This window comes from Hemitrygon akajei, chromosome 13 (genome assembly GCF_048418815.1).
Source record: "Hemitrygon akajei chromosome 13, sHemAka1.3, whole genome shotgun sequence".
Lineage (NCBI taxonomy): Eukaryota > Metazoa > Chordata > Chondrichthyes > Myliobatiformes > Dasyatidae > Hemitrygon > Hemitrygon akajei.
In genome coordinates, this window is record NC_133136.1 from 42,702,405 (window position 1) to 42,725,035 (window position 22,631).

General features: G+C 39.8%; 1 protein-coding gene across 4 annotated transcripts in view; it reads right to left on the minus strand.

Annotated features, from left to right (window-relative positions):
* Positions 1-22,631, minus strand: part of pde4d (phosphodiesterase 4D, cAMP-specific) — a 1,157,264-nt gene that overhangs the window by 512,196 nt on the left and 622,437 nt on the right. The window lies entirely within an intron of this gene.

Consider the following 22,631-nt stretch of genomic DNA (forward strand, 5'->3'; position numbering starts at 1 on the left):
GTTATTTATAATTAGATTGTGAAAAATACCCTAAAAGACCCCTTGACAGCATCGTCAATGCCTTTTTAGGACAAGTGGGAAGTAGTAAACAATGAACTAAACAGTTATAGGATATAAGCTTCAGAAGACAACTGAAAAACACCAGGGCAAGCAATTAACATTGAGATTTTCTCCGCTTCTAATAATGAACTATTAAGGATTGTTTTATCAGCAGATTTCTTTAAAAATGCAAACAGTTCACCATCTTTCAGATTACAGATATACTCTCAACGAGTACTGGAACAACTGTTTAACTTGCATGACAACAGAATGATTGAATTTAGGTAATTGAATTATCCTTGATTTACAAAGACTTTCGGCATTTTCTACTTAACGACTGAGGGACCCCTCAGTATAAGTGCAATGCTACAGCATTACTCAGCTTCATCCGTCACTGAAGCTGTTTCTTCATCTCTACCACAGCTCTTACATCCTAACTGAAAATGGCAGAAGAGCTTCGAATATTTCTTCCATTTTCCATACTCCATACTTTAAACATCTACATTTGGTATTCAATATTTTCACAGAAAAGTGACAGCATATTATCTCAAATTACTTTTCGTTTGGTTCAACAGAGATCAGCACCGCAAATTCTATTTGCATTGTTGGAGATGCAGTCACCTCTGTGGTGAAGTGACGTCAGCTGCTCACACACTTGGTCTATGTGATGGGCTGGAAGAACCACAGAGATAAATAGCTCACCAATAAAGCTGAAGAAATAAAACTGAAGTAACAGTTTTCATCGGTGAATGATTTTGAAATGGTATTAATGACCTGCCCTATCCTCTATTGACTTTTGAAAGGTAAATTTCTTCTTTAAGTTAGATAAAGTGCTGGCTCTTCCACAACTTGCTTAGATATGAAGTGTTTACTGGCTCTACTGATGATGAGTTGCTTATAGAGTGAGAAGAGAGAAAAAAACAAATAGGAAACTTCATAGAATGCTTAAAGCAGCTTACAGAGACAGCGGGGGAGGGACGTAGGTGAGAAAATGGTGGTCAGCATAGGAGGATTCCTTACAAAGTACGTTGTGTGGTAAATTCACTACAGAGAATATAGAAAAAAAGCTGCTGGAGGAACTCGGAGGGCAGAGCACCACCTGTGGAGGGAAGGGAATTGTGGATGTTTTGGGTCAAGATGCTGAACTGAGACTGTGAGTGGAGAGGGAAGATAGCTGATACAAAGAAAGAAGGAGGTGTGAGACAAAAGCCAGCAGGTGATAGGTCGACTATGGAGGGGTGAAGAGTGATGGACAGGTGGGGGGTGGAGTAAAGGAGGAGAGATGGATAGGGCGAAGGCGGAGTAGGGAGAAAGGGCCAGATGGGTGATAGGTGTTAAAAATGGGGGCAGATGGAGCCATTTGGGGGGGGGGGGAGAAGAGGGAAGGTGGTGACAAAGAGATAAACAGGAAGATGGATGTCAGATCAGCTAATGGCTGAAACCTGATAAGAATGGAAGGTTATGATGGGAACCCTTTGAGAGTGTGATGGACAGCCAGAACCAGATGAGGTGGCGTGGTGGGGGGCGGGGGGGGGGGGGGGGAACAGTGAGCGAAGGACATGACTCTTCTAATGTTAAATCAAGTGACGGGGGTGACAAAAGGGCTTCACTTCCAAAAGAACTCAATTCCTCCTCTGTTCGCTTTGACCAGCAAAACATGGAGGAGCCATCAGGATCTCCCATAGCCCCTGATGATCCTGTGATTTCAGTCTCTGAGGTCGACGTGCAAGCAGCCTTCAGGAGGATGAAACCACAGAAAACACCCAGCCCAGACAGAGACCTGGCAAAGTACTAGAGACCTGTGCTGATCAACTGGCTAGAGTGTCACTCAAATCTTTAACCTCTCTCTCACTTCAACACCTGCTTCAAGCACAGTTCAATTATATCAGTGCCTAAGAACATGGTAACCTGCCTCAATGACTATCAGCCAGTAGCACTTACATACACAATGATGAAGTATTTTGAGAAGTTGATGATGAAGCACATCAACTCTGCCTGAGAAGTGACTTGGATCTGTTCCAATTTGCCTACCCGAGCCATCTCATTTGCTCTTCACTCAACCCTGGAACATCTGGACTGCAAAAAGGCATACATCAGGATGCTCTTTATTGACCACAGCTCGGCATTCAAAACCATCATACCCTCAAAACTAATCAATAATCTGCAAGACATAAGCCTCAAGATATCCTTATACAATTGGATCCTCGATTTCCTCACTTGCAGACCCCAGTCAGTTCAGATCAGCAACAACATCTCTTCCAGATTTTACATAAACACAGATGTACCACAAGACTATATGCTTAGCCCCCTGCTTTCCACTTGACTGTGTGCCTAAGCACAGCTTCAATGTCATATTTCAGATTGCTGACGACACCATAGTCATAAGGCAAATCAGAGATGATGAGGGATCAGCATATAGAAGAAAGACTGAGAATCTGGCTGCAAGACGAAGGAGCTGATTATTGACATCAGGAGGAGGAAACCTAAGGTTCATGAGCCAGTCCTCATCAGAGGATCAGAAGTGGAGAGAATCAGCAACTTTAAATTCCTCAGGGTTATCATTTCAGAGGACCTGTTCTGGGCCCATTACAGAAGTGCAATTAAAAAGAAAGCACTTAAGAGTGCGTGATGATTCAGCATGACATCTAAAACTTTGACCAACTGTGTGGTGGGGAGTATACTGACTGGCTGCATCACAGTCTGGCATAAAAATACCAATGTCCTTGAACAGAAATCCTGAAAAATGTAGTGTATACGGCTCAGTCCATCATTAGTAAAAACCCACCCCACCATTGAGCACATGTACACGAAACATTGTCACAGGAAAGCAGCATCCGTCATCAGGGACCCCCACCACCCGGGCCATGCTCTTTTATTGCTGCTGCTTTCAGAAGGTAAGAGGAGCCTCAGGATACGTACCACCAGGTTCAGAAACAATTAGGACTCTTCAACCATCAGGCTCTTGAATCAAAGGAAACAAGTTTAGTCACCTTCATTTGCCCAATCATTGAAGTGTTCCCACAACGTATGGACTCACTTTCAAGGACACTTCACCTCGTGTTCTCAATAATGATTGCTTTTTTATTTATCTATCATTATTTTTTTCTTTTTGTATTTGCACAGTTTATTGACTTTCGCACATCAGTTGTATGCCCAAGTTGGTGTGGTCTTTCATTGATTCTATAATGGTTATTATTCTATAATGGATTTGTTGATTATGCCTACAAGAAAATGAATCTCAGGGTTGTATATAGTGACATATATGTACTTTGATAATCAATTAACTTTGAACTTTGAACTGATTTAGCGATAGTGTGAAGGGGCTTTGTGAAATAAACAACATATATCTATCTTCTTACTTGCATACAGTAGGTATCTGGAAAATGTGATATCTATGTACTTTGATAACAAAATTTACTTTGAACCTTCAACTTTGGGTAATAGGTAGGTGGAACCAATAAGGGAAGGGAGAAAAATAGGTCAGAGGTGTTTGTGAAAGTTAACAAAAATGGGAGGATGTGTCAGTAGGAAGAAGAAAGGATTGGTTACCTTAACTTGGAAAGTTCAGTATTGATATCACTGGGTTATAGCCAGTTTTCATTTGAACTCAACTTAGCAGTGGAGGAATGGGAAGGGGAGTTAAAATGGCTTGCAGTGGGAGGTTGGGCTGACCATAGGGATAAGTGCTCTACACAAACAAGTAGCTCAGTGTAGGAATGGGAGGGGGAGTTAAAATGGCTTTCAAGGGGTAGGTTGGGATGACCACAGGGTAAGTCATCTAGTCTGTGCTTGGTCCCTCCAATGTAAAGCAGAGACCTTTGGAAGCACCAAATCAGTAGATGAAGTTGGAGATGGTGCACATGAATCTTTTCTTCACCTGAGAGGGCTATTTAGGTCCCTGGAGGGCAGCGAGGGGGGAGGTGAAAGAACACATACTGCACCTCCTTTGGTTGCGGGAGAAAGTACTAGCCATCACGGAAGCATGAGTAGTCCAGGGAGTCAAAGGTGGAGTGGTCAACTTAGGATGCAGAAAAGGATGAGGAGGAGGAGACGTAGCTATTTGCATTTCCGGCTGCAGCTGGAGAAAATAGTGAACAATGATTGTGGGATAAAGAGCCTAGTGGAGCGAAAGGGAAGCACTGAGGGCATCATTGCCCTTACCCCGACTCTTGATTCTGTACTGTTTGCAGGGAGGTGCAGTGCGAGCAGAAGTCCTGGAAACAGGAAATGCAAGAGAGAGCTCCATCAACCACAGTAGAAGCGAAGCCACATTTCCTGAAAAAGGACACTTCACATGCACTGGAATAGAAGACCTCAACTTGAGAGCAGATGTGACAGAGACAGGGAAAGGGATGGCATCTTTACAAGAAATAGAGTGGGTAACGGTGTACTCAGTGAAGCAATGGGAGTCAGTGACTTTACAGTAAATGTCAGTAGATATTTTGTCACCTTAGAAGATAACTGAGAGATCTAGAAAAGGAGAGAAGTGTCAGTAATGATTGAAGTAAATTTAAGGGCAGGGTGGAATTTGGTAGCAGATCTGGTAAAACCCGATGATTTCCATCATCGCAGTACCAATGTTTTCAATGTGACAGAGAAAGCGTTGGGGAATGGTATCAGAGAAGGTTTGAAACAAGGAATGTTCCACCTAGCCAGTGAAGAAACAGGTGGAAAGACAGACAAAGTCACAGGGAATACTGTACGTTGGTTATATTGGTACACACATAAAACTAGAAGAGTACATTGAACCAGTGTGAAATATATTCAGAGTTGGTTATCAAAGCCACTTCAAAGACCATAATACTGATTCCTGTAAGAACAGAAAGACAGAAAGTGGGTAGACTTTTGGAAGGGGGGGGGATAATAACTGGAGATTTCAAGGAACTCAGGCCAGGTTTCAGTTAAGGGAACTATAGCCAATGTCCACAAATAATTGGCCAGGGAATGGGGTTCTGTCCTGATTTGGGTCAGGAGGGAAATGAAATGAGAAATAATTCTCCAAGATGAAATAGGCTGCATGCCAGCTACAGATGTGAGATGGGGTGAAACTGGCTGCGGAAAATCTGATACTGCATTACAAATGATAATGTGCCTGGAGGTAATAGAGGAAGAATACATAAAGTTACTGAAACATTCAGAAAAGTTATATAAAATGGTTTGAAGGCGTCAATGTTCTGTGTTACCCTCAATGTGTTCCACTTTATCTAGCAGCAGTGGTTATCATGCTGTTAGATAATGCTTATCATTGTTGCTGTAAACTGATACAACATATCATTATTATCACCTCATGTTCACAGTTCACAGGAAAAAACAGCCTAAAACAAAATACCCTCAGATTATATTCAGGCTACAGGAAGAGCAATAACTACTTAAGTTAATATTCTAACCTTTATAGCAATTACAGCACCCTGAATCATATTACTGAAAATGTTTGAACAGTATACACTTACCATTTATCTGTAATGGAAAGCTTGAATTTGATCACCGTTAAGGGAATGGAAACAACAGAGAGAGAAACCAGCCTAGGCAAGTGGAAAACAATACATTTCATAGAACCTGGCAGATTTTACAAGGTGCAAATTGCTGCTCAGCAAGTCTGGCAGCAGCTTTGGGGAGGAAAAATCTGTCAAAAGTTTCAGGCCGAGACCCTTCATCAGGAATGATGATGATGATGTTGACTCAGGCCTGAGAGGCCAGAGTCGGGCATTTTCATGCCTTACAAGGCACGGAACGAAAGACTGTGTGGCGCGCCACTCCTCACACAGACAAATGGAATGGAAGAAACCAGTATAAAAGGGTAAAACAGAGAGAGATGGAAGATAGGCAAATGGAGGAGGGGGTAGTTGGAATGATGTAAGAACCAGGGAGGTGATATGTGGAAGTGACAAGGACTGAAGAAGATAGTTCCAAAAATTCAAAGTTGAAAGTAAACGTATTATCAAAGTACATATATGTCACCATATACTATCCTGAGATTCATTTCCTTGCCGAGATACTCAGCAAATCCAAGCATCGTAATAGAACCAAAGAAAGGACACACCCAACACAGGGTGCACAAACAACCAATATGCATAAGACAACCAACTGGGCAAATACAAAAGAAAAAAAGCAACAATAATAATCAATAAATAAGCAAAATATCAAGAGCATAAGATAGAGAGATAGAATCTGATAGGAGTGGATAGTGGACCAAGGAATAAAGGAAAGGAGGTGAGGAGGGGAAATGGAGAGAAGATTGTGCAGGAAGTGGGCAGATTGAGAGGGCTGGGGAGAGGAGAGGTGATGGGGCTGGACAAGGAGAATCAAAGTGGGCAGAGGGGCGTGGTTACCGGAGTTAGTGAAGATGATGTTTATGTTGTTAGGTTGGTGACTTCCAAAAGGTGGAACATGAGGCACTGTCCCTCTAATTTGCATCTTGCCACAACAAGGCAGAAGAGGAGGCTAAGGTCAAAAATGACAATGTTAAACTGGAAAGTGGAATTAAAGTAGCTAGTGGCTTGGAGATCTTGGCTATTACGGTGGAAAGAGCAAAGATGTTAGGTATCTAGACATCTTGTTATTTTCATTTTATTTCTCCCATTACTAATGATGTAAAGTTCTGTCAAAGCACAGGATTAATTTTCAGATTTTTGAACATTATTTCCGTATTCTTCAACAATTTTGTGTAATCTTTTTAATCTTAAACGTTCTCTTTATCTATAATGCTCCATATTTTGAAAACATGTTTTTCAACAGTAAAGCATTCTTAACCAATGCTTTTTCAATCTTAAAACTGCTAGACTTTTAGAAAAGTGATAAGTAATTTAATGTTGGGCTAAACTTTTCTAATTGAAACCAATACTCATGATCAACCACATCTGTACCTCTCTTTATTGGATAAGAGAAAGACCAAACCTGCTTTCTTAAAGGATTCTAGTGGCATAGTCTCAAAGCCTCTGGTAGTAGTGAAACTCCTCCTCCAAAATGCCTCTGAATGCTTTGCAGGTTGTGAAAGCAAATGCATTTTTAGTTGTTTGATTTCATGTTTCTGACATGAGGAGAATTTTAACAGCTACAAAAAATGAACAACTTTTAAAAATGGAAAAATAATTAAAGAATCTAAAAATATAAAAAAGGTAATTAAATCACTTTGTCGTCTACTTTGGTTCAGCATGGTCTCGAATTCCAAAGTTGACCAAAACTGGCAAAAAAAAACAAAGAGGAGATTTCCCTTCAGTAACTTCTGTGGAATCTCAACAAGACGGAGCCTTACATGACAGTTTAGAATTGCTACAATTTCCAAACAAGAGAATATCTGCGGATGCTGGAAATTGCTACCATTTAATGGCTAAATCCTAGTATATCTACCTGGAGCCACATGAGATTTGCTCTTTCTTTCAATTTCCATCAATATTAAACTTTCTGGAAACTGTATACTTGGACTCTTTTAAAATTTGAACTATTACGTGTCATCTTGAACATCTGATTATTCATTTTGATACTAGGCAAGTGAAACCAAACCTTGATAATATACTTATCAAGTATATTAAATTCAATAGTTCATCTTACTGAAGTATCATAAGTAGTCATCACCATTGTTTAAAGAAGTATTTATATTTGTTACAAACAAGTGAAAATCTGCAGGTACTGAAAATCTGAGCAACTCACACAAGATTCTGGAGGAACTCAGAAGGCCAGGCAGCATCGATGGAAGAGAGTACAGTTGAGAGTACAGAATTTCCAAAATTCTGAAATCCAAAAAGCTATGAAAACCGAAGTTTTTTTCGCCAACAGCTGAGGTCACTCAGGTGTGACGTGGCAGCACTAGCAGACGTCAGTTGTGGCTCAGCGCTCGTACTGGTTACACATGCATTTGTTGTTTGCTGATATTTTGTGTTCACTGTTGACTTTGTGTTTAATTTCACTGTGAAAATGTCAAAAAGAGCTGCAGATACCCCTATGGATAACAATGAGAAAAAAAAGGAAGCATCTATCATTATCAATAACGCAGAAAGTGGAGTCACTGCAGAAGCTTGATCGTGGTGTGGCTGCGCAGCATCATACTGAAGAATATGGTGTCGGAACTACCACTGTATATGATTTAAAGAAACAGAAAGAAGGTTACTGAAGCTTTATAGTGACAGTGACGTTCTACATTTATTCCAATAAGTCATTTACCATGTGTTTGATTCGGTTCGTTTGAAGCTGTATATTTTTATGTTTTATTGAATGTTTTTGTTGGAAAAAAATAGTTTTCTTGTCATTATTCCCTAAACAATACAGCATAACAACTATTTCAATAGCAATTACATTGTATTAGGTATTATAAGTAATCTAGAGATGGTTTAAAGTATATGGGAGAATGTGCGTAGGTCTGGAGCTCCGTCCTAAAGTCCACCTGCACTGAGCCAGGTTAAATAAGGGTCTTGCGCATACGTGTTTTTTGGTATCCGCAGGGGGTCCTGGAACCAATAAAGAGGGATTCTGAAATCCGAAAAATTCTGAATTCCAAAATGCAACTGGCCCCAAGGATTTCAGATAAGGGATTGTGGACCTGTATTTGTGTTCAGTATGGGGGGTGTAGCAAGATATGCTCACAGCTAACAACTCCCAGAACTGAACGTTCAAATGTGCTTGTTCAGTCCAGTCATAAACAATAGCCTAAAAATCCAGACTAACAAGAAATGGTTCCCTGATTTTCATCACCAGCCATGATGCACAAAGTAACAAATGCCAATATCAACATACTTGCATGTACTCACATTTACAAATACTGAAAGAACGATCCTGCAGTACCTAGTCCCAAGATCCTAAATATCATAGCAAAGCCTCCCAATATGACCAACTGTCGACTGCCTAAATGTTGATGATGGATCACTGCTTGACTTAGGTGACATATGGCTTTTCCAACATTGATCCTAAATCATAAATTTTGCAAAAAACTTCCATCATATCATTGGGCCTAACTGACTTTTCTCTCTTTTTTTATATTTTGTGAGAGCAGTTGACTGTTCCTTGATTTGGTAATGAATTAAAAGTTATTCATACACTGTGGTATCAGAATTACGTGCAGCTAGGACAATTGATGTTTCAGGTCCAAAACTCTTTGCTTGTTCTTACAAAGCATATTGATGTGAAACATTAAGTCTGTTTCTCTTTTCATGAGTGCAGTTTGATTTACTGAGAGTTTTTGGCATTTTGTGTTTCGTATTTCAGATTTCCAGCATTTTAACATATTTTTAAAATTTCATTTGCTGTAGCCACGACTAACTGAAATTTTAAGTATTATCAGGTCTCATTGTACTGTAGAATCATTATACTCATAATGGTACTGAGGAAAGCCACTCGGCTGATCAAGTCCATGCCAGCACTCTCAAAGCAATCCAGTTAGTTGATTTTCTTGTACTATCCTCTTAGTCTTACAAGTTTATTTCCCTCAATTGGTTTTTCAATTTCCCATTATAATCTCTGTTCTATCACCATCTTCATAGTCAATGTGTTGCAGGACGTTATCAGTTGCTGCATTAGAACTTTGTCCCACAAGGTTTTGACTCAAAACATCAACAATTCTTTCCTTCCACAGATGCTGCATGAAACACTTGAGTTCCTCCAGCAGATTATTTGCAGCTTCATGCATGAAGGATGTTGATTAATTTCATCTTCACTGTTTACCACGACATTGGCAATTATTGACATTTTACTCTGAATTCCAACATTGCAAATTAATGACAATCAAGGAAAGCAGTTGATGCACCATCAATAACTCCCGGAGATGTGAGGCGAGATATAGGCTTTTATTGGCTGGAAGAAAGAACAAGCAGCAACTGACCACCACACTGCATCCTGGAGACTGAGGCCGGGGCTGTGTCTCCAATCGCCTTTATACCGGGGTCCGTGGGAGGAGCCACAGGAGCAGTCAGCGGGGGGGGGGGGGGGGGGGGCGTGTCCAGACAGGTATATGTAGTTCACCACAGCAGTGAAATACTGGAAATGCAAACACAAAGAAATCTGCAGATACTGGAAATTCAAGCAACACACACACAAAATGCTGGTGGAATGCAGCAGGCCAGGCAGCATCTATAGGAAGAAGTACAGTTGACGTTTCGGGCCGAGACCCTTCGTCAGGACTAACTGAAAGAATAGATAGTAAGAGATTTGAAAGTAGGAGGGGGAGGGGGAAATCTGAAATGATAGGAGAAGACAGGAGAGGGAGGGGTGAAGCTAAGAGCTGGAAAGGTAGCCTACACTCTGACCACCAGAGAAAACAGGATCTCCCAGTGGCCACACATTTTAATTCCACGTCCCATTCCCATTCTGATATGTCTATCCAGGGCCTCCTCTACTGTCAAAATGAATCCAAACTCAGGTTGGAGGAACAACACCTTATATACTGGCTGGGTAGCCTCCAACCTGATGGCATGAACATTGATTTCTCTAACTTCCGTTAATGCCCCTCCTCCCCTTCTTAGCCCATCCCTTATTTATTTATTTCCCCTCTTCCCGTCTCCCTTTTTTTCTCTCTCTGCCCCTTTCACAATCACTCTTTGCCTCCTCTCCAATCTCCCTCTGGTGCTCCCCTCCCCCTTTCTTTCTCCCCAGGCCTCCCATCCCATGATCCTTTCCCTTCTACAGTTGTGTATCCCCTTTGCCAATCACCTTAGATCTTAGCTTCACCCCTCCCTCTCCTGTCTTCTCCTATTATTTCGGATTTCCCCCTCCCCCTCCTACTTTCAAATCTCTTACTATCTATTCTTTCAGTTAGTCCTGACGAAGGGTCTTGGCCCGAAATGTCGACTATACTTCTTCCTATAGATGCTGCCTGGCCTTCTGCATTCCACCAGCTTTTTATGAGAAATACCGGAAATAATGCTTTTTACCAGAGGTGAAATAACACTGTCTACCAACCCCCAGTTTGAAAAAAATGTTTTCACATCTCACTGCTTTTTCTGTCTTTAAGATAACTTTTTAACCAAGCTGTCATTAACTTTCCTCTTCCAATAGTTCAGATTTTTAATCAGCCTTTTATATGGTCAAGCACTTTTTTAAAACGCATATGGACAACAGCCACTTCATTCCCTTCATCAATCACCTCTGTCATTTCACCAAAAAATTGATTTTGTTTGTCAATAATTATTTTCTTTTACAAATCAATCTGGCTTTCCTCAATTAACCCAGATGTTTCCAGGTACCTATTATCTTTATTTCCAAAACTTTACACTTCAATTATGTTAAACTGGACTTTTTTTAAACTACCAAAAAAGAGACAAAAAGAGAATGGAATTCTTTCTTAGGCAAACACAAGGAAATCTGCAGATGCTGGAAATTCAAGCAACACACACAAAATGCTGGTGGAACGCAGCAGGCCAGGCAGCATCTACAGGGAGAAGCACTGTCGAAGTTTCAGGCCGAGACCCTTCGTCAGGACTAAATGAAAGGAAAGATAGTAAGAGATTTGAAAGTAGGAGGGGGAGGGGAAAATGCGAAATGATAGGAGAAGACCGGAGGGGGTGGGGTGAAGCTGAGAGCCAGAAAGGTGATTGGCAAAAGGGATACAGATCTAGAGAAGGGAAAGGATCATGGGACTGGAGGCCTAGGGAGAAAGAAAAGGGGAGGGGAGCACCAGAGGGAGATGGAGAACAGGCAGAGAGATGGGCAGAGAAAAAAAACTAAATATATCAAGGATGGGGTAAGAAGGGGAGGGGCATTAACGGAAGTTAGAGAAGTCAATGTTCATGTCATCAGGTTGGAGGCTACCCAGCCGGAATATAAGGTGTTGTTCCTCCAACCTGAGTGTGGCTTCATCTTGACAGTAGAGGAGGCCATGGATAGACATATCAGAATGGGAATGGGATGTGGAATTAAAATGTGTGGCCACTGGGAGATCCTTTCTTAAACAGGATTGCCATATTTGCCACTTTTCAATCCTCTGACAGTTACCCATGTCTTGGGAAGATTGGAAGCTTATGACAAGTCCTTCCATTATTTTCAGCCTCGCTTTATCTAGGAGCATGAGGGGCTTTATGGGCGATTGGCCGATAGTGAATTCATGAGGCCTATGAAGCCAAAACCAATACATTGACTGGGATTGATTATTCTACAGTTACTAAAAGGTGGCTGTCAGATATTAATTAAAAATAAGAGCTAGTCTTCATTAAGTAAACCCTGTTGACAATTCAACTTCAACTGATACTTTAAGGCTATCAAAATCAATCACTGGGTGTGTAACATTCTGATTCTGTGCCTCTATAACTATGCAGGAAAAGGCAATAGATAGTGTTTGCATTAAGGATTATGTTCATGATGAGATCAGGGAACCCATACAATCGTCTTCTCATGTATTAACACTCTCGCTTTCTGACCTACCTGTACCACGTCACCATGTCTCCATCTTTTCCTCCACCCTCTCAATCTTCCCATCACTTACATACTTTCCCACTGGTTCTTGTCCCCCGATCCTCCTCACCTCCCCCCCTTTGGTCCATATAATCTCCAACTGGAATCCACTACCTTCAGCCCGTTGTCCCTTCTGCCTTTCACCTCCCAGCTTCTGCTGTCATTCCCACTCCCCCCTCCTCATCTGCCAATCAACATTCCCTCACTTCCCCACCACCTTTTTTATACTGTCTCTCTCCTCTCTGTCTTTGAGTCCTGATGAAAGATATCGACCTAAAATGTTTAATGTTAATTTCCCTCTGTAGCTGCAGCCCAACCTGCTGAGTTCCTCCAGCATCTCATGTGTTGTTGGAATCATAAACCGGCCACTTAATGCAGAACTTAAGACTTGCATTTCTTGTCACAATATTTTGCCTATTTGTTCATTCAGGGAGCCATCCCTCAGCATCCTAACAAAGGAGATATATTTTGGGTGTCTGAGATCTGTGCCTGAAGCTCTCAGATCAGTATTTCAATATTTAAAGAGTTTCTGCTCATTGTGGTGTGTTCCTGTTGTAAATATAACATTCTGCAAAGTCACCTATCTACACTTAAAATGTTTAAGCTAAGAAGGGAATTGCAGCCTCTGAAATTGCTTATAATCATTTATTGTTGTCTTTGTGTTTAAAAAGCATAAAACATTATAAAACAAAACTTCCAAAAAATCTGCCATTGTTGTATAAAGACCTTCAACATCTCCCAACTACAGCTCAGTTATAGCTCAGTTCAGCAGTCACAGTATTTGGAAAAGCCTAGTAATTTCCTAAGTCAACTATGTGCTGCAGTCTACTCAGTAATCACTGCTTATTAATAAATTCTGAAAAATACACAATCACTATGACAGTAAGCAACTTTCACACTGCACAGTAAAATTTATACTTTAAAGATGAATGTACGACGTTTGAGTGCTGTCATTGATTCAGAGTAAGTGTGCAACAAACTCAGAGAGTAAGTAAATTAATCCTGGTTGCTCTGTGAAATGGTACCTGAGCAGTTAACTTCTTACATTGTGACTGATATGTCAAGACATTTTTAGCTGGTTACTCCATTGCTCATCTTTGCTGGGGCCTAATACTGTAACCTTGAGAGATTTTGTTGCTAGTTAGCGCAGGTAACCTTGTCTAACATAGGCTCTGTCTATGGGCAATAATTTGATATTGTGCATAAATATGTAGTAGACTATAGATGATAAAAAGCAAACACGAGGAAATCTGCAGATGCTGGAAATACGAACAACACACACAAAATGCTGGTGGAACACAGCAGGCCAGGCAGCATCTATAGGGAGAAGCACTGCTGCCTGGCCTGCTGTGTTCCACCAGCATTTTGTGTGTGTTGTATAGATCATAAAGCTGGGTTTGTCTATGAAAATACATTATTTACAAACAACTAACGTTAGTACTCAGTCCAGGAGAAAAGCTGCAGACTTTTAAGCAGCTCTGAAAATGGACTTTGAAGTTAAAAATGCATTTGATGATTTAAATAATTTAGATAGCCAAACACTTCAGGTAATATCTTCCAATGGAAATACTGAATTACCGATTAGGGAAGGAACACAAATTTGAAAATACCCCTGCGATTCAGAAATCAGCTTCAGTTGTCTAAATTAGCATAAATTCTATTCCAGTCAGGATTGTTTTGTTGGTTTTTCTATTAAATTCACTGCATATTGTTTGCATTTCTTTCTGGCTCCCGTTATTGTTTATTTAAATACTCTAGAGTAGTTACATACTGTAGCTACCAAGGGCCACTTAAAAGCAAATGAGGCATTCTTCTGAAAAAGAATGAAGGAGAACCTCAAAATATTATTGAATTAACTTTGAAAAATTAACCAGCTATCTTCTCCTATTTAGTGTGAAACTTTTGTACATAGCAAGTCAATACATTTTTATGAGTCTCCTTTGCGCCTAATACAAAGTAGCATTTTGTGTATTATAAACAAGTTTATAGCCCTCCCTGATGATTTTGCATTCACTTAGCAAGCAGAGAAAATCTTACCCCTTTGGTTGTCTTCCTATGCTGCTCAAATGGACTGGTTGTTTCTTTGCTTAGTCCTTACTTAGCTTCATTCACCATTGGTCTTGAATGGTCATTTCTACCTGGAGTGCATTACTGCTCTGGAGTCTTAAATGCACTTAGCATGAACCAAAAAGGAGTGAAAATAACACCCAAAGTTAATGAAGTAGAAGTATTGACAAAACTAAGCTAACATGGACAGAATTTATGCCAATTTAAATATATATGATGGCAATTTCTGAATAGCAGGAGTACTGTCACATCCATCTTTCTTACTTAATCGGTGATCTAGCCATTCCGTTGGAAATCCTCAACTGCAGTAAACTCTGGAATGGGAAACACGTCTGCAACTTCATTTCTCCAAAACAAGGTTTATGTAAGTAAGAATGAAATCTAAAAGTAGTGAATTCCCTTGGAACTTTACTGCTCTTGTTACAATACATTCCGTCTTGACATTTAATAAAACTGTTCAATGTTTGAAAAAAGTGATGCCCTGAGAGTTATGAAAAATTAACAAAGTCGCCTAAAGATTAGGAAACTAAATTCCCGACTTTAAACAATGTCTGTGTTGTAATTGCATCAGTTGTGGTGGACTCACTTAAACAAAGATGAGGGCGGGGGAAAATACTTTCCTAATGTACATTGCCAGTCTCCGATGACTCACATAACATTTCAAATTTTTGACTGTCCAAAACAAATAGCTATTTGAACTTAATAGGCATTTTCATTAATTTTAACAATTACACTGTAAATGTTTTATGCTGTTTTTCATGATTTCATTAACAAGAGAATGCTGCCTTATTGAGAATTAAAGCTGTTTTCTACAAACAAATTAATAAGCTGAACTATTATAATATTATTACAGAATCAGAATTTTTGAATGGCAGAGGAGCAATGAGCTGATTACTACATGTCATGAAGGGGCTCATGCTTGAATGCAACTTGAACATGGAACTGCAGTACTTTTCGTTGTTTTAGTGACACAAGCACAATTTTAATTGGGCATTCAATAACAACGGGGCATTGCAACACAAATATCAAATGCACTGTGCATTTGGGGATAAGAGTAAGGAAATTTAAAGATATCAGTTGTATTAAGATCAATACTAATTACTACAATTCAAAATACTAATTTTGAAAACCAAAATAAAATGCTCTTTAAATGCATGCTCGCTTGTATGAGACTCCTTGACCCCGGGGACAAAATCAGCTGTCTGCTCTATTTATGCCTTTCATAATCTTATAAACTTCCATCAAGTCTCTTCTCAGCCTCCGCACCTCCAGAGAAAACAGCTCAAGTTTGTCCGACCTCTCCTTCCTTGACATTGGCATTCTTCCAGCTTAGTGTACTGGACTCAGTGATTATGATGTGCTCTTTTCAACAGTGCAGGAGCCAAGCATAATTGAGTGACTCTTTTGCAGAACACTTCCATTCAGTCTGCAAAGATGATTCTGAAACTCTGTCACCAATTGCTTAAATATTCCATCCCACTCATATCCTGAACACTCTGCCTTTGGCTCATACACTATTCCAGCAAAGTCCCATGCAAGCTCAAGGAGGAACATCACAATATCTGTCTCGGTTCATTAAAGCCCCCGGAAATTCAACGATCTCAGACAACTAGTCCTATTTTGTATCAAAACTGGCCAGTTCTTTAATTCTACTTTTCAGCCCCATATACATGGCCTAAACAGGTGAGTTCTTAGCACATCCTCTCCTATCTCAGATTGCTAGCAGCTGCTGAGTTCTGCATCTTACAATGACAGTGTTGTTTTTTATCTTCTCTCTCTGGGGCACAGGCAAGGTGACTGGTCACAGTCCTTCTTCCAGTTTGGAGGTATTTAAGACAAGAGGGCGAAGATTTAAGGTGAGGGGGGAGGACTTGAAGAAGACTTACAGAGCAACTTCTTCACACAGAGGGCAGTGGTTCGGTGAAATAAACCGTCAGACGAAGTTGTAGATTTAGAATGTTCAAAAGACATTTAGACAGGTACATGGATTAAAGCAATATGAACAAAATGCTGGCAAATTGGACTAGTTCAGGTAGACAATCTGGTCTGGTCTACCTGGGATGGGAATTGCAAAGCATCTGACCACACATCCCAGATACGCATTGTCAATAAAATCTCCCATCTGTCCAACAATCTTGTTGGCCCCCTACCATCAGTCAGGAGGTATCGTAGCATTAAGACAAGAACCACTTGGATGGGATTCACCTTTACCCCCAGTCGTAAGCTTATTGAATTGTCTGCTACCATGTATGAATTTCATCATACAGTCTTGTCACATATGAATTGCCTGCAGATTATACTGTTTATATTTCAACTTGTATTATACTGCATATGCACCTTATTAATTGTTATGTTATTTTATGTGCTATGTGTGTGAGTTGCAAGTACTGTGTGGTGTACCTTGGTTCACAGGAATGTTTCATTTGGTTGTATGCATGTGTACCGGTAAATAAAAATAACTTGAACTGCAACTTGAACTTGAGGTCTGACGGGCCTGTTTCTGTGCTGAACAACTCTATAACTCTCCTCTGTTTTTTTTTATTCTCTCCTCTTGCACTCCTGCAGAAAGTTTAACAATTCAAAATTTTCACTCCTCACCTCCACTCCAGTCAGCACCAAATAATCCAGCATCATCTAGTTTATCTTGGTCTCCACTCCAGATATTTCCCTTATTCTCTCCATCCTTCCCCCTTTGCAACTGTAAACATCTTTGATTTCAAACTTTCTCAAACTATGAAGAAAAGATATCAAATGAATTATTAATTCTGTTTCTCTCTCTACAGATGTCTGCTGACATGCTGAGTACTTCCAGCACTTTCAGTATTTGCATAGCTTTAATTGGACATCTCATGCCAAAGTTGTCTTGGATGAGTTGCAGATCTCTGAAATGCATTTACAGTAAATTCCGCCCGGATCATTAATGCTCCTGTTGTGACTTTGCGATGGAGTGAGTGTGCACTCTTCTGAACATGTGCCACAGCATCTACTTACAGGAGTAACCTTAAGCAGTCATATTAATATATAATTATAATATCTTAAGCAGTCATATTATTTGCAACACTAATTCAACTGGGAAAATAAAGTAGGCAGAGCACAACGCCAGAATGAAAAAGCCCAAAGATTATTCTAAATCAGTCCTTGTGTCTCATCAAAGATGTGGTGTGACTAGAATGGCAGTTGGTTGTCTTGATGTAATACCTGATCAAGGTTTGTATGGTAGCATGTCAGAAGGAAAACCACAGTATTTCCTCACCTCCTGTCACATTAAAATATCTCAAGAAAACAACAAGTTCTTGCATTGAAGATTAAATTATATAAGAGTCTATAGATGTTTAAACATATAAAATGAGAAAGGAAACAAGAACCAAAGCCTCAATTTTTTTTAAATTTCAACACATAAAACTGATTCAAAACTTTTCCAGAATCAAGGCATTTATCAAATAATGGCTATCCCATTATGAACTTGAAAACAGTGGTTTTGGTTACAGTTTTACAAAATTGTCTTAGCAATGTTTGACTTAAGTCTGAAAGATACTTCAAAAGATTGAAAATTCATCTTTAGGATTTGGCATTGGTGGAAAGGCCAATATTAATGGATGATGTTGGAAGACTTCCTGCAGGTTGCATTGGTGCAAGTTGGCTGCTGGCGGTGTGCCCAGAGACCCGAGTCCTTTTGGGTACAGAGCTCAGAAAAAGCTACATAATAGACTTTTAACATAGTAAATCAGTGAGCTGTTTGTTATGTCTGTCCCCTCGCTGTGAAATGGGGACACTTCTTTCTCCCTTATTAGGGACAGAGAGAGCCTGTGGTATGTCGAATACCAGGCGAACGAGTAGTCTTTGGGGTACTGCAAGTCTGCGTCTTTATTGATGCTTGCTGCACGCTTGAGAGCTCGGTGGAGGGGAGCGCCATTGGTCTCTAACTAATGATATGTGCAGAGCAATATGTCAATAATTAACAATTATTATTATTGTTACATAGACTGAGATACAGTGAATAACTTTTGGTTAGTCTGCTGTCCAGACGGATCTGCCATTCATACTTACACTGAGGCACCAAGAAGTAAACAGAAAGCAAAATATAGTTTTGCAGTTACAGAGAAAGTGCGGTGCAGCTAGACAAATAAAGTGCAAGGACCACGCTGAGGAAGACAGGGAGATCAAGAGTTCCTCTTTCAGCGAAGAAGAGGTCCGTTCATGGTCAGTTAACAATGAGATAGAAGGACAGAAGCTGTCCTTTGGTTTGGAGGTATATGTTCTCAAACTTCTGTATCTTCTGGCTGAAGAGGAGATGGGAGAAGGGAAAATGATCAAGGTGAGAGGGTTCTTGATCATATTATGTGCTTTTCCAAGGCAGTGGGAAGGGTGGAGAAGGGGAGGTTGGTTTGTATGATGGAATTGGGCTGTGTTCATAATGCTCTGCAATTTCTTGCAGTCCTTGGCACATGACATAATTGCTAAGTAATCGGGGGGTCGAACATGCTCATAACGGTTTCCCTCTCTGTCCTTGTGCCCTCATTGTGATGGTCACTTTCATTCTACTTTGAACTAACCAAGTACTTTTGAAGTGTAATCATCATTAAAACTTAGGAAATGCTGCTGCCAAATCTGGTTAGGTCTTGCCAGCAGCCAAATGATAACATATATAATTTATTTTCTTTGAAATTGATTGATGAATACATTTTAGCAGGTCACCAGGTAGGATTTTGTTCTAATAAACCTATGAATCATTAATGTTCACCTACCACTAGATGGGCCTCAGTTTAAAATATCTTCTAAAGGACAGGAACCCCGATAGTGCAACATTTCCCTCTCTGCTACAGTGAAATATCAGACAGCAGCACCTGCAGAGGTCGTCCATGTGAGACTTGAACCTTCTGACCTAGAAGGAAGAAATGTTATCTAAAAAGCAATAGGTGACTACATTTTGGGGGCTTGCAGCTGTCTTCACATCTGCAATATAACAAAGGGGAAATGAGCTATAAAATAGAAATTTCCCAATGCAGACTGGGAGACCGTTTCGCTGAATGCCTACGCTCGGTCTGCCAGAGACAGCAGGATCTCCCAGTGGCCACACATTTTAATTCCAAGTCCCATTCCGATTTTGATATGTCTATCCATGGCCTCCTCTACTGTCAAGATGAAGCCACACTCAGGTTGGAGGAACAACACCTTATATTCTGTCTGGGTAGCCTCCAACCTGATGGCATAAACACTGATTTCTCTAACTTCTGTTAATGCCCCTCCTCCCCTTCTTACCCTATCCCTGATTTATTTATTTATTCCCCCCTTTTTCTCTCTCTGCCCCTCTCACGATCACTCCTTGCCTGCTCTCCATCTTCCTCCAGTGCTCCCCTCCCCCTTTCTTTCTCCCTAGGCCTCCATCCCATGATCTTCCCCCTTCTCCAGCTGTGTATCCCTTTTGCCAATCAACTTTCCAGCTCTTAGCTTCACCCCTCCCCCTCCTGTCTTCTCCTATCATTTCGGATTCCCCCCTCCCCCTTTCAAATCTCTTATTATCTTTTCTTTCAGTTAGTCCTGATGAAGGATCTCGGCCCAAAATGTCGACTGTAATTCTTCCTATGGATGCTGCCTGGCCTGCTGCGTTCCACCAGCATTTTGTGTGTGTTGCTTGAATTTCCAGCATCTGCAGATTTCCTCATGTTTGCAAAAGTAAAAATACAGTCTGGAGGACAGAACTAAAGTTTCATCCTTTCACTCCCATCCAAGGATGTACTGGATAACAGTAAGTCCAAGAACACTGAAGGAATAAAAGATAATTAAACTCATGGAGCATATCACCTTACCATTGTTATTTTCTTCCACTGATCCCTCATTCATGTAGAGAATAGGAGCAAATTTTAAAAGTGAGTTCCCACAAGGATTAGAATTAGAAACACTGTTGTCCATAATTTATATCAATTATTTAAGCTATAAATTGAAAATATGATTTCTAAATTTATAGATGCCTCTGAATTGGAAGCAAATAATCAGCACTTGGTGAACTCCCACAATACATTAAAAGAAGATGTTAGAAAGGGCAGAGGTAGAATTGAGAAACTGTTTTCAATACATTTTGCCTGAAGATCCTTCATTGGTTTAAAAAGATGGAATATTACTTGAAAATTAAGAATTGCCATATTAAGAAAAAAAGATACAGAGACTCGAGAGAGGATTTTATAAAGCTTAAAAGCATATATTGGAAAATGTAAATTTCACCAATCTGGAAAAGAAAAATAGTTTAAAAATAGCTTTACTTAAAAGGATTAAATTAAGCAGTCACCTACCTAATAAGCATCTTATAATTGTAGGGCAGACACAAAAGTAATGAACACATTTTTCAACTATTATTATGTGAATATTACACATTAAAGTAATTTTGTGCCTGATTTGAGGTGTTCCTTCTCATTTCCAGTTGAAACTTCACCCTTCTCAAAACAGGTGTATTGAGGGTTGCAGGTCACTGTGTACCTGCTGATGCCAGTGGTCCAAACTGAACTTCATTGTTCACTTACCGTTAAAAAAAAGGAGGAAAACACTGAGAAGATCAAGACCCAAATGTGCTTTAAATTATACTAAGTGGAACATACATAAAAGTTCCAAATTCATTTTTTTCCTTCCATTTTGCATTCAGCTAGCTGAGAAAGACTGCACTGTACTCTTTATAAGCCTAGAAGGACACCATAGGTAGTCTCAAAGTATCCTCACCAACTGTGCATAATTATATTATGTTATTATATATTATATACAAGAGGACAATGGCCTGGGACCAGCTGGTTGTAGTTTGTCACTTGTACTCATGATAGACATGTGCAAAAATATTGAATTAAACCCTGAGTTAGATCCAATAATGCGAATTCACTAAAAAGTAGCTTCAGATCAAAAACAACAAGTCTCCAGCCAGCAGCAGGAATACAAGGCATAATGAACCTGACTACCATTATAATTGTCTTATAATATTAAATCATTCAAAATATTAAACAACTCCAATTGATTAAAAGCTATCACATTGGTAAATCCATGTTTTTTCCTGTATTCCTCATCCTGCATAACAATGAGGGGTGTAGGATGGAAAAGAGAGGGAGAACAAGAGGAAATTTTTTTCAATTCCTTTCATCATTTATGTTCCTCCATTTATATCAGCACCAGATAAAGCAGCTGCAATTAACAAGTCTTCATCTCCCTCTTTTAGCCAAGACTGTTATCACCTGTGTCTTTCCTGGTCCCAATCACAGAAAGATCATCAACCTGAAATGCTAACTTTAAATCTTTAAGGATGCCGCAAGGCATACTGTCTTCAGCATTGTGTTTTGATTTTGAATATAATGTTTACATGAGAAACCTCCTCAAGTATGGTCATGCCAATTTTCTCCATACAGCATCATCTCCATACGTTGCTCCTCAATACTTGTTCTAAGCATTTCCTTGTTGGCAACCATGGTAAGAAGTCACACAAGGAATTGCTTAGAACAAGTATTGAGGAGGAACATATTGATGCTATATGGAGACAATTGGCATAATTGAATACCATGTTTACTTGTGTAGTTCAGTTGCTTACTAAAGCTGTTTTCTTCTTTTGGAAAACATCACTGATTGAGAAAACTGGGGGTGGGGGAACAAGAAGTGTAAAGTGTTGTATATTTAATTTTTCAGTAATATTTGAGTAATCCTCTATATACCTACATGTATATGTGCATGTGTGTGTGTGTGTGTGTGTGTGTGTGTGTGTGTGTGTGTGTGTGTTTGTTCATTTAAATAATTCATTACAGGTTATATGAAGTGCATACATCATCACATTACCACGTGATAAGTGTACCCCTTGCTTAAAGTAAACCCGAAGTTAGGCTCACATTCCCAGAATCCTGTGTCTTCCTTGGATTAGTTTAATGCTTGGAAGTTTGAAAAAAACTTAAGAGACAGTTCATTCTGCCGATGCATGTAACCTAAATCTCTCACTAGATCTGGGTATTTACATTTTTCTTTACATATCTACATATCTTTTCAGCCTCACTTCAATCCATAGTGAACATATAAGAACGTCAAATTGATTTCTCCTCTGTCAATATTTTACAAGGGTTAAAACTCAGTCCATATAGTACATATTCATGAATACAAGTTTTAAACTTGTCCACGGTAGTTCCTGAATGTATTCT